This window comes from Rhipicephalus sanguineus, chromosome 3 (genome assembly GCF_013339695.2).
Source record: "Rhipicephalus sanguineus isolate Rsan-2018 chromosome 3, BIME_Rsan_1.4, whole genome shotgun sequence".
NCBI classification, from domain to species: domain Eukaryota; kingdom Metazoa; phylum Arthropoda; class Arachnida; order Ixodida; family Ixodidae; genus Rhipicephalus; species Rhipicephalus sanguineus.
In genome coordinates, this window is record NC_051178.1 from 103,403,326 (window position 1) to 103,417,061 (window position 13,736).

Here is a 13,736-nt window from a genome sequence, read left to right on the forward strand (position 1 = left end):
GGATTCCAACAACATATCGATACCCATAATGACTAAACTCTGGACGCCGATTCTGAAATATAGCTTTTGTTTCACGGTTATGCATCATCACATGGTGACCGCAGGGGGTGCCTCACGAGAAATATGCTTTCGACCTGTCATGTGCGGGCGGAGGGCCGCTAGCGAGAGGTCCGCGAGCCGCGTGTTTGAGGCCCTATATAGTGCGCTATGTAGTGCGAGAGCTGCATGATACTGCCACAACAGCGTTGGAACTTGCAGGAATAGAATAGGTCCATTAAACAAGGCGTGGGGTGAAGTACATTCGCTTGAGGAAATATCTGGCTTGAAAAAGGACAATGACAGATTCCGTGCCGGGCCCCTTACCTCGAACCGTGCCGTGATGCCCTTACCGTGATGGCCCCTTAGCTCTAACCATATGAATTCTATGAGTAAGCTTCGAGAAGCTTAGTCGCACCTTTATTACAAAACTCGAACAAGCCCCGAAAATATATCGAAATCGCTTCGTCCACCTCCTGCCAGTCTTTACCGCGTAGTCCAATGGCCACCTTCTACCGGTACAACATCGCTGGGAAAGCATGAACCATTATAATATGGAAAATACTAGCACGGTGCCAACCGTGCACAACATACACTGCTGAAAACTGCAAGGAGAAGCCCTCAAAGAGTAGTTTTATAGATGACATTGAAGAGCGGCATGACGTTCGGGAACCAGAGAAGAGAAGGGATGAGCTGGACAGCTATGGTCATTCTGCAGAGGGCCACAAAGACATCCTAGATTTGCTCCAGTGGTGGAAGTTAAGAACAACGACTGCCGACGCCTTCACAATTGGCAAGGCAGATGTGGTGCGCCCGTGCGGCCAGCGCGAGCAGTGCAAGAAGCTTTAGCGCGGCAGGATATGTGATGCAACAGCGCATGGCATGCTTAAAGCAGGAATCTTTTGATACTTTGATTTTTCGCACAATAACATGTGACGAAGTAAACTATAAACTATGCCATAAGAAACTTACTGTATATACTAGCAGTGGTGTGGTGTAGCAGTGTGTTCCATACCTTTACCTAGATTAGTGTATTTACAACAACGGTCAAAAAATTCGTTTTTTTCCCTCTGTTTCTCTTTCTGTGGCAAAGTGCTACAATGGTGAAGACAGGTGCAACATATCGAGAAGGGTGCGCGATTGGCTTTGGGCTTAGAGCATGCTATAAATTTCAATAGGCTATAGAGTGCAATTAAAACAAAGTGAAGTGAGCGTTTTGTTCTCTGCCAAGCCAATCTAGAACACATGCTCTGGCGGTGCTCCGTGTTGCGCGGCGGCGAAGTCATCACGCAGTCCAAACGGAAGGCTGCTATTACCAGCTCCGCGCTAGAAGAACAGCTATATGGGCAGTCCAACGGGCCCGCGACGCAGCAGAGAGACTTGGTCTTTCTGTTCCGATGTCGGAGCGGGCCGCAACGTGCTAGAGCGAGTTCCGATGGACCATAATGAAGTTTATCCATTCATCGATTCATTCTTTGTGGTTATTGCGCTCCCTGTCGAAACTGAACTCGTGCTGCAAGTCACTTTCCTTGCTACAGTGTCTGCTACAAAACGCCCTTCATGGTCCCCAGTGTATTTGCAGAAAAAATGGGTACAGTATACCACTGCCGAATGAACATTCATTGTATCCAGTATGTCCGCTCAACTGTTCTCATCATGAGCGCCTTTTTACAAGAAATTACCCTATGTTAAAGTACAATTGTTAGCGAAACATGCACCAAGCAACAAAGCGCAGATATTTGCCACTTCAAACACCTTGCTGTCGATTCTATGTTCGGGCACCACCACCTAGATTACTGGGTCGGGCGGGCCTCAGTCGGGCCTGATCTGTGGTCGGGCCGGGCTGGGCCGGGTAGGCAAAATTTTTTTTCGGGTTCGGGCCGGGCCCGGGTCTCATTTTGAGTCACCGGGACGGGTTCGGGCGGGTAAACTTCAGCGAGTTCCGGGCCCGGGCCCAGAATTACGGCCCGTGCAGTGCTCTAGCTCGGGGACCTATTTTCGCCGCTACCACCGGCTGCCGCGCAAGCAAACCACCAATCAGCGCCTGCTTTTCCTCCTCTTCCTTCTTACACGGGCGGTCGTCATAGCAACCAGACATTGTTCTCCTCACCCGCGCCACCCCTCTCCGTCTTTCTGGGAGAAATCGCGAGCCGGCAGCAAGCCGGCGGGCGCGCGCTCCTCGACATGTACACTTTTGTCTCGTGATTCTCGCTCCGGCAATGGGGACAGCGTGCCGCTGCTTGCCGCGCGGAAGCGCCGACGGGCGGGACGCCGCCGCGGCATGCTTTCCGCCAGTGTGCACGTACCTTTTCTAAGCATTCCCCGTAATTTTTTCTGGCGCCAGTTATATAGCTCAGAAAGTAAAATAGGATTTTGCATGGGCACCTTCTGCGTACGCGCACCGGAAATGTTGTGATGTAGCGGCAGGGGCGTAGGCAGATTTTTTTTTTTTTGGGGGGGGGGGGGGGGGTCAAGTCACTTTCCTTGCTACAGTGTCTATAGTGGTGGAACTTAAGAACAACGACTGCCGACGCCTTCACAATTGGCAAGGCAGATGTGGTGCGCCCGGCCCGAACCCGAAAAAAAATTTTGCCTACCCGGCCCGGCCCGGCCCGACCACAGATCAGGCCCGACTGAGGCCCGCCCGGCGGGGGGCACCTCCTTGACCTGAAGTGGGGGCCGGGAAGGCAGATGTGGTCGATTGCCATTTCGGACTCTGTATGCCATGGAGAAAAGAAATTTCGGGGGGGGGGGGGGGGAGGCACGGGCCTACTGCGCCACCCCCTAGTTACGCCAATGTGTAGCGGTGAGCCGCCTAAACATTCTTGGTGACACCGGCCCGACACAGAGAATGCGCGTGCGGGGCTTTCCGTATTGACGGCATCTTTCTGTGTTTGCCACGCTAATCGTTGGCATACGGGATCATAACCTTTTTAACAGCGAAGCTATTCTCGGTCGAGCCTTTCATGCCCGGGACCGTGGTAACGCTTGTCGGCATCATAAACGGGTATGCGTCACAGACATTGGGTAAATCCCACTACTCACCACTGGTCTACTAAAGAACACCAGGCCTGCGCTGAAACCGCAGCACAGTCACAGCGAAAGCTGGAAGAGCGGCGTTTCTAGAGCCCTTTGTAAGCTCTCTTGGGGCTACTAATACAAGTACACTAGCAAGGTATACGACAGCATACGGCAGCCCGGGCCCCTAAAGTGCTCTGCACGTATCATCATCAAGGCGGTCGAAGAACAAGAGGAAGAAGACTTCTCCTTGGCGCGAGCGCGCGCTCAGACGGCTATGCTAGGTGGTAGAAAGCGGACGGTCACCAATGGAACTACGGACACAGCCCAGCGCAAAAGCTGCTTCGCATCTAAAAACCTTGTTTCAAAATGTTTCTGCAGTTTTTATACTATTGAATAAAGCGTGTTAACTAATGGCACGTAGTGGAATTAAACGTACTGGAAGCCTACGTGGGGTAGTTGATAATAGCGTGCGTCGGACTAATCCTCAAAGCAGTGGTCTGGATACGCAATGTTAATGAACACGGCGTTTTTCAGTTTCTCATTAATTACGTCAACTTAGAAGTTATGCTGTCTATGACGACGCATAACGTTTGCTTTTGAGCAAAAACTTAGGGCCGCTACACCAATGGGTGACATGACTTCATCAGGACATGGAACGTACCCGTAGCAGGCTTGCCGGCAGCCGACGGGGCAGCAGCCGCCATGTCGCCCGATTTGCCAGTGCCCGGTCCTTGAAGGAGGGGGACTGCACGTACGATGCTGCAGGGGCGTGTAGTATCGACGTGGGCGCCTAAGACGCCACGTCGAAGGAACGCCGGGTGCACGCCGGAACGGCGGCCCCGAAGCAGACGAAAGGCACACAGCAGGGTGCCGAACAGAAGACCGAACGCTCACGTTTATTATGTACAGTGGAATATATACAGTTGAAGTGCGCCCCCTGGAGCAGGAGAACCGGTTCCGAAAACGGAACCGAAACCACTACACCACATCATCCCCTCCCTTGAGAGAGGATGTCCGCATCGTCGCTGTCACATTTAAGTCTACGGCGCCGACGCCTGTACCGGTGCCATTTCCAAAAAAGTCGTCTGAACTGCAGCCGCCCACAGCAGTCCCGTGGAGCGAAAGAATCGGCCCGTGAACTCTCCCCCCCCCCTTCAGGAGGAAGCTTCTTCCAGTGCACTGTAGGGGCCGGAACATGCACATGATGGCGAGGCTCAGATGGGGCATGGCTTGGCGCCACCGACGCAGAAACCGTGCACAAAACGGCAACGGGCACAGTCGGCGTCGACACGACCGGCGGATGCATCCCCGAAGCATGCAGAACAGGAACTGGCACAGGGAACACAGCTGGCACAATCAGCGGATGCACCTCCGGTGCATGTAGAACAGTACCAGTCTCCCGGAAAGCACCAACAGTCGGCGGAAGCACAGCCGGAGCTTGTGCAGCAGCAGGTGGAATGGTAGTAGCAGGTACAACCGGAGTATGGGCTGCTGGGACGCAAGCAGGTGAAGTATGGTCAGTAGCAGTAGACCCAGTCGAAACACCCATTGTAGCCACAGAAGCATGCCCAGTCGAAGAAATCACAGCCAGAGTATGCTCATCTCCAGGTAACACGGCAGGAGCAGGTACATCAGGAGCACGGGCAGCTGGGACGCGAACAGGCTCAGCATGTGAAGTAAGCACATACTCTGACTGAGCAGGGATCGTCGTAGTACGGGAAGTCGAAGTATGGCCCGGAAGAACTGGCATGTTTTCCGCAGAACAGGTAATCCTTGTCCCATTGAAAACTGTGTGCACGGCAGTACTCACTTCATCTGCATCACTGTCCGGAACCGCCACCGAGGTTCCCGCTGTGCGGCACATCTCGCTGAAGTGTCCTTGCTTGCCACAGCTGTTGCAGGTACGACATCGCGCAGGACAGCTCGGAAAATTCGCCCAATGCTGAGGCGAACCGCAGCGGTAGCAGACACTCGGTGGGGCCGACGGTGCAGGAGGGGTGGAGACACGTTGTTGCAGTGTAGGTCCAGAAGGGCGAGCGCCGCGGCGTCCATGCTCGCGTCGCGTAGCAGCGTCCACTTGCAAAGCAGTCAGCTGCTGCAACGCGCGGTCGACGCGCTCCTCTTCCCTGGCGTGTTCCAACGCTAGCTGTATAGTGAAAGCGTCTCCCATCTGGATGAAAGTCCGAAGAATGTTAGGGTCGCGCACGCCTTGTAGAATCTGGTCGTGGAGCATCGTAGCTGCTGCGGTGCCGAAACTGCAGTTGTCGGCCAAACAACGCAGCGCTTGTATGAACTGGACGACACTTTCGTCCGGTTGTTGAACCCTCTGTCGGAATTGGGCGCGCACGCAGACAGCCTCTTCAGGCGGCACGAAGTATGCGTCCAGAACGGCTAAGGCCTGCTGGTACGCGTCGCGTGCTGCGCTGTTTCCGGTAGCCTGGTCGCCGTCAAGCTGCGTCTGTTCGTCAGCAGCCTTGTAGTAGGTATGCAATCCCTCCACGCCGAGCGCGTTGAGAAGCAGCACCTTCTTCCTTTCCGGCGTAGCGTCCGGGGCCGCCGCGTCGATGTACACTTGCAAGACGCGGCGCCACTTCTTCCACGGAATCGGAGGTACGCCAGGGCATTGCAGGAATGGAGGTGGCGGAATTGCGGTGTACATGTCGCCGAAGAGACCAAGCGCGACGGCAGAACAGCAGTAGAAGTGGAAGCGGAGGCAATGAACGTAGTGGCCGCAAACACGTGTAATGGCCCGCAGTCTTCTCAATCAGCCGAAATATCCGTGGGCAAGGGTATCTTGAAGGTGAGCCGTACAGCAGAAGCAAGCAGAAGGCAGGATGGCTCGCATTTCGGCAGGATTGATCCGGATTTTCCTCGTCGCCAATGTAGTATCGACGTGGGCGCCTAAGACGCCACGTCGAAGGAACGCCGGGTGCACGCCGGAACGGCGGCCCCGAAGCAGACGAAAGGCACACAGCAGGGTGCCGAACAGAAGACCGAACGCTCACGTTTATTATGTACAGTGGAATATATACTAGGGAGCCTATATGAACGACCGTTTTTTTTCATGTAGGCTCCCTAATATATACAGTTGAAGTGCGCCCTCTGGGGCAGGAGAACCGGTTCCGAAAACGGAACCGAAACCACTACACCACAGGGCGCCTCAGAATCCGGGCGGCGGCACGCACTCTGGCCAAATTGCAACGAAGTCGCCGAGGTTTCAGAGGTTTTGTTTGTTTGTTTGCCCTAAGGAGACTGGCTCATACCCACGAGGGGGACTGGCCACACTGACAATTATATAGGGTAATTTAAACCCTATGAAACTTCAAAAAGAAAAAAATAAGCACGAAACGCGATGTAAATAAAAAAGGAGAGTTAAGAAGTTAAAGCCATAGGATAACGATTGAAAAAATATATATATATAATAATAAAAGAGGTGACAATAAAAAGGTGACAAAAAAGGTAATAATAAAAGAGGTGACGCGGCGACGACGCGAGGCTGGAATGCACGAGAGCGCGCCAATCTTCTTCTCTCTCGAGCGCACCTGCAGGCCCGACACGTTGAGGCAGTTTTAAGGGCGAAGCTCCTTAAAGCGGCACCCGTTCGTCCCTCGTAGTGCGTAACCAGTCGTAACGCTAGTACCAGATATTGACCTCCAAGGTGGTGCCGGTGGGAGATTTCTCCTGTGCGTTGTTGAACAATAAAAAATTCGCAGCGTGCGCGTTAACTAAAAGCCGAATTCTGCTGTCTCTCATTCCCCATTAGCAGCCATTGGCATGTTCCAGTAGGAAATGTTAGTAGAAGTAGAAGTGTAAGTGTTAGCTAAAAGCCGACTTCTTCTGTCTCTCATTCCCATTAGCAGCCATTGTTTACCTCCAAGGTAGTGCCTGGTGAGATTTCTCCTGTGCGTGATTAAACAATAAAAATTTTGTTCAAAACGCCGTTGATCGATGAAATAAACCAACGAAAGACGCCAGATGTTTTCTAAAAGCAAAACGAAAAGACGCCAGATGTTTCTAAAGCAAAACGAAAAGACGCCAGCTGCTTAACGAAAGACGCCAGATGTTTTCTAAAGCAATGGTTTTCTAAACAATGAAAATTCACAGCGTACATGTAAAATTAAAGTGAGCTGCAAGTCGTCATAACTCTCATCGAACCTTTAGTATAAACGCGCCCGATCTCACGTCGGTGATGATGTACTGGGCAGAATTCACGGAAGATTCACGGTTTACCGATGAACCTCCGCAGCTTCGCCCACTCATCATCATTCACTCCGTGGATATGCTGTGACTTTTTTCCTCGATAATGATCATGAATCCCTCTAAAAATTGCATAATTCCAGCACGCGGGAGATAAACGAATCGGGTATTTGTTACGATAACAAAAGCTAAGCGAAAAGTTTTTAAAAAAATTAAAGGAGGCGTAGATAAAGGAGAAATAAAGCGCATGAATTCTTTTTCCATTATATTCGTAGCAATTCTTCTCATTAATTTTTTCGGGACAGAACGCTAATAAATTACTTGTCACTTAATACAGAGCAGTTAAGCTCCAGCAGAGGGAGATAGAAGCCTGGAAAAGTTCGTGATTCGTTCGTGACAATCAACATTTCCTGCAAGAGAAAGGAAGAAGTGACAACAAGCGAGCGAGAACACGAGCTCACGCGGGAACACGGTTTTATTTTCTCGCAGAGAGGGGGGGGGGGGGAGGGGCAAGCTGCGTACGAATAATTTATTAAATCGATTATTTATGAAACAGGACGGCTCGTAGGCTTAAATGGTAAAAGGGGCGAAAAAAAAATTAAGGAAGCTTCGCACTAGGGGTGCCAAGCCTGAAGGAAGTGCGGAGCTGGGTAACCCTCTTTGTTTCTCTTTATTTTTCTCTCTCTTTCTTCCTCTCTTTCGTTCACTTTTTCTCCTTTTCTCTGCTTTTTCTGCCTCTTTGTTGTCTCTGTTTATTTCTATTTCTGTCTTTCTCTCTCTCTCTCTCTCTCTCTCTCTCTCTCTCTATATATATATATATATATATATATATATATATATATATATATATATATTGTTACAGGGAGAAAAAGGCGTTGGAGGTTATATGTACAAGGTATATACAGAGGACAAAGCCAGGCATACAAGATGGAGCCATGTCCGCGCGGAATCAGGAAACGTCGTCCTCTTTCATCACGTCTCCCTCTTCATCATCGGTAACGCTTCGTAGTATCATATATATATATATATATATATATATATATATATATATATATATATATATATATATATATATATATATATATATATACCGCTTTGTCTTTCTTTCTATCTCTTGATCTCTCTCGCTTTTTCTATCTCTTTTTTTGTGCCTGTTTCTTTCTATAACTTTCTCTCTGTATATTCCTTTTTCTGTCTTTCTATCTTTTTCTATCTTTCTTCCCTTTCTTTCTCTCTATGTCTCTCTTTCTCTTTCTTTATATCTCTTTCTTCTCCATCTCTCTGTGTACTCGTGCTCTCTCCCATCAGAGTTATTGCAGAAGATGATGAAGAGGACGAAGAGAGTGCGTGCCGTTTCATGATGGTGATAGCTTCCTGTTCACTCTGTTAAAACTGTGACAGCTGTTCCCAGATGTAGCTGGAGTCGGAATGACCCAGTCTAGCGATTAAACTGATAACCCACGAAAGGGTGACGTTAATGTATTTACTAATTATTAGTTACTATAGTCGGTGACAAGCTAAGAATAAAAAGTAAACTGTACCGCTGTCCATTTGTATTATGCGCGTCCAACTACGGCCGCTCTTTACCATGACGTAATGGTTAAGACGAACCGATGAAAATGCAACATGGCGCTGTTCGCGACGCGAGGCGAAGTATCGCTGCATCGAGGGTCGAGACCGAGATCCGTCAATTCGAATTTCCTGCGGTGTTTGTTTCTTCCAGAAGAAGCTCTTTCTTACTGCTATCCGTACGTACTCAGCATAATCCTCACCAGTCGTCATTCGATGCAGTAGAAGCTTGTGAATGTGCGGCGTTTGAAGTGCACCGAAGCGGCAGCAGCTCGGAGTGTTTTACAATGCTTTAGTGCGTTCCGTCGTTTCGGCAGCGTCAAGTTGCAACACGGCGTGTGTTCCCTCCATCGCTCGGATACACCAAGCATATCGCCTGAGGGTCGCCACATCGGCGATTGTCGACGCGTTCAGTCGTGTGCAGTGAAGTGAAAGTGAAGTCGGATTGTGCGCGTCTGTGTACGGTTTACCGCCCGCAAGAACCATGTCGTTAGCGTTGCCACATGTCCGTGTGTGTGTGTGTGTTACTTGGAGCTCTCAACGTGAGTGAAACCTCGGTGATACGACCACAGCTCATACGAATTTCGGGGTGATACGAATTTTTCGTTGGTCCCGGCCAAGGCCCATTGCCTGCAATGTAATGGAGTACGGTTGCTACGAACTGATTTTTACCCTATGTCGTTTGATACGAAATTAACGTACGCTACCGCCCAGGCACGAAGAGGTGCTGTCCGCGCTGTCGCGGAAGACGCACCAAGCACGTGCGAGCGCGGGAATGCAAGCGTGGGCATGCGCGCCGCACCGCCAATCGTCAGAATTACGGTGTAAGAAAAACACTTTTCTAAAGGTGGACGAGGACCGAAAAAAGGCGAGGACGGTCTGGGCGAAGGAGTCAGGCCTCACAACGTCAACATGCGTGACCGTTGAGGTCGCACTTGTGCGGGCACGGTCGTAAATCTTCCAAAAAACATCCCCAACACCTACGCGATAACAAAATCAGAACACAGGACCGTGGTTCTGTAATTTTGTGGCCTTGATCCATCGCGCCAAAGCGCTTCTTTTGTTACTTGCGCTGTAGTACTCCGGTGTCATGCAAAAAAAACATACCAAAATTCGGACGGGGTTACTGCTGTCACGGGTCACAACGCACCTGGTTCATTGATTAAATACGCGCGTACGGGCCGTATATTTACGAGTGCTGGTATGATTGCCGACATCTAAAAACTTAACTGACAATCATTCAGGGTTCTTCCTGACGTTGCCGCGGCCCTGAAAAACAATAAATGAAAATGTACGCCAGCTTTTTTTTTTGTCGCAGCTAATTTTCTATGCTTTCTGGTGATACGAATTTCGGATGATACGAATATTTTTGGTGGTCCCGTGAGATTCGTATCACCGAGGTTTCACTGTATTGTGATACGCAACGTGCTCTGCGCGTATATGAGTGACGCATGTACGGAAGAAGCGTGAGAGAAAGAAAGCGACCAACATAACCCGTTAGCGCAACAAAATGCGAAAGTAAACAAACCCGGTGTGGAGAATATGCAGTGGTGTGTGCATTATAAGAAGATAATGGTGGTCATCTGGTGCGTGTGTGATAATGTGGCGTGTGCCTATGGCGCAGTTGCATCGTCTTGACGGAATTCAGTTCCACCAGCCTAGAATGATGTGCTAGGTTGAAGTGCCCGTCGCGTAAGTATCGCGCTCGATGCACGAACGCCTTGCAATGAGAAACGCTGTGCGAGGTAATCGTTGTCTACAAACCGCGAAATAATGCGCGCTAAATAATGTCGCTGTGACGCAGGAACTTTCCATTGCATGGATCATGATCGTGACTGAAGTGACGCCGCTAAAAATATTATTGAGGGGAAAAAAAAGCTTTTGTTGTTAATGGTGTTGCATCATACTTCACGATATCATATTTGGAATTCTTGCTTTTGTCTTAACATGCGTTTTTTGCATTTCTCCTGTATTGTGTGCATGTATAACGCAGTGATAATTTGTTCATATTAAACTACAGTAGACTCTGGTGAATCTTATAGTCCGCAGACCCATTTTTAAACGCTTATCCCTTCTTGTGAAGCCTTACCCCCTGTTATGCCCCGTGGTCGTCCCTCAGGTTCTTTGCTAGGAATACGCGTCGTTGTATCCCACCTCTGGAACCGCTGTTGGGACTTGGGTTGCGTGGCCGGTGCGAACACGGATCATGCTCGGAGCAGTGAGAAGGACACGTTGATGGACGAAAGATTTTATGTACAGACTATTTACATGTTTTCACTCTCAGTCAACAGGACTAGCAGCCCGACCACGTCGGCTGGTTCGACTCTCTAACCACGGACCGGCACGGCCTTAAATCGGGTAGCCGTCCATTGTCTTGTTGGCCCTCCGCCGGTTGCAGGTGATGGCCCTCCACCGGTTGCAGGGGATGATGATAGCACACGTGCTTCCTCTATCGCGCGAAAAGCAAGCTGGCGATGTCATCGACGCGGAATCAAGCTGTACCAGCCTGTCTCATTTTACCAGTGAAAAGTTCAGCGATGATTGCAGCTACTATATGAGCGCGGAAGCATCGCCTTTTGATTTCGACCTGCCGGCGCGTGAAGTAGCTGACGTGCCCCGCATCGATCTCCTCGTTGCTCAATATTGTGCGTGCTTACTGTAAAACCCGATGTCAACGACGACTAAGACGCAAGCAGCTAACAAAACCGAACAACTCTACTCGCGTCGTCGCCGGCTCGTAGAAGAAAGCGCGCGCTGCAACCGTCTGCGAGGCGGGGTTCGAAAAGGGTAGACACGTTACGTCACACACACACAGGGTTGCCCGCGTTAACAGGCCTGATTCCGGAATTGGCTACCAATTTCAAAATTCCTTTTCTAAAAAAACTGAACGACTTACGGTTGTATAAATTGGCACATATCATCAGGGTACCGAGGAGAACATATGTTCAAAGTTTAATTCGAATCGGTGAATATCGAAAAATCCCCGGAGTTCCCCTTTAACGAAACGGCCAAGAGAGCACAAAGCCATAGATAGATAGATAGATAGATAGATAGATAGATAGATAGATAGATAGATAGATAGATAGATAGATAGATAGATAGATAGATAGATAGATAGATAGATAGATAGATAGATAGATAGATAGATAGATAGATAGATAGATAGATAGATAGATAGATAGATAGATAGATAGATAGATAGATAGATAGATAGATAGATAGATAGATAGATAGATAGATAGATAGATAGATAGATAGATAGATAGATAGATAGATAGATAGATAGATAGATAGATAGATAGATAGATAGATAGATAGATAGATAGATAGATAGATAGATAGATAGATAGATAGATAGATAGATAGATAGATAGATAGATACGAGGGCTGTTCAAAAAGTAAGGGCCGTTTGCTAACATTTAAATATTTACACGTCAGAACGAAGCTTTATTTTTGCAGCGCCACCTGTTAATTCTTCGCGAAGGTACTGAAGTTATTGTTCTGGCTCAGTAGTCGTCTGCTTGTCGGGGAATGCAAACGACAATGTCTGCAAAAATCGTTGCTCGCGCCTGTTGCGAAGTAAGACTGAAGCGAAGTGAGAAGTGAGCGAAGGGAGAGCCGTAATTCGATTTTTGCTTGGAAAAGGTTCATCAGCTTTTCAAATTTATGCGAATTTGTGCCTTATGAGCATGAAGCGATCATTGAAGTAAAGGTCATGAAATGGTGTCGAGACTTCACAAATGACCGCACAAATGTGCACGACGAAGAGCGCAGTGAAGGACGAGAATCCAGACCAATGAAACTGTTCCACAAATGCACTGGGGATTGCGATTAGATCGACCACTGACAGTTAGTCGTCGGTCGGATGAATTTCCTCTTGTCAGCCACACTACAAGTTGCTCGATTGTAACTGAAAAGCTCTGACACCACAGAGTGTGCGCAAGGTGGGTACTAAAGATGCTTACCGACCAGTTAAAACATCAAAGAATTCCCAGGCGGTGAACTCCGACGCAGGGGGACTAAAGAAAGTGGTGCAGCGAAACGAAAAGTGCTTATAATTTAACGGTGATTATGTAGAAAAGTGAAGGAGTCTTGTGCTAAACTAAACCAGCCAATAAATACTTTTGCTAACGAATATTTATTTTTTGGGACCAAACGTCCCTAACTTTTTGAATAACCATCCGGATGGATGGATGGATGGATGGATGGATGGATGGATGGATGGATGGATGGATGGATGGATGGATGGATGGTGGACGGACGGAAGGATGGACGGACGGATGGATACGCTCAAGGTCGCAGAAGTTCGCTATGAGATGCTTCGCATTTAAAAAAATGGTACTGAAATTGCAAACCTAACATTAAAAGAGCGTCGTGATATCTTCATATAAAAAATTCGACAGATCTCACGCACTGTGGGAATCAATGTAATGCGAAGCAGCCAGCAAAGAGCTGCATACGTCGCCTTGTTTGCCCTTGAGCCAAATGAAATCATTCATGCCACGAAATCTAGTCCACCATATATCACATGTTTGCCATGCACGCATGCATGCACAATCTAGTGTACACCATGCCAATGAAACGCATATTCTGGTATATAAATGCATGACCTGTCGTTTATGTTCATCACGCACTCGTGTCATGCCATACCAATTTTGGTATATATCACGTTAACAAAACGGCCGGAAGCGCACCATGACAGTGGCATGTAAATCATACCGTACATGACATGCATAACATGATTCGCATGTTAAGACCTCCCATTTATGTTCGTCATACAGTCACATCGCGCAATACCAATTTTGGTGTATATCAAAAGAGCGAAATGGCCGCGAATGCACCATGAGCGTGGCATGTAAGTCATGACATACATGGCATGCATGTCAAAGTTTTCATGTTACCACCTGTTATTC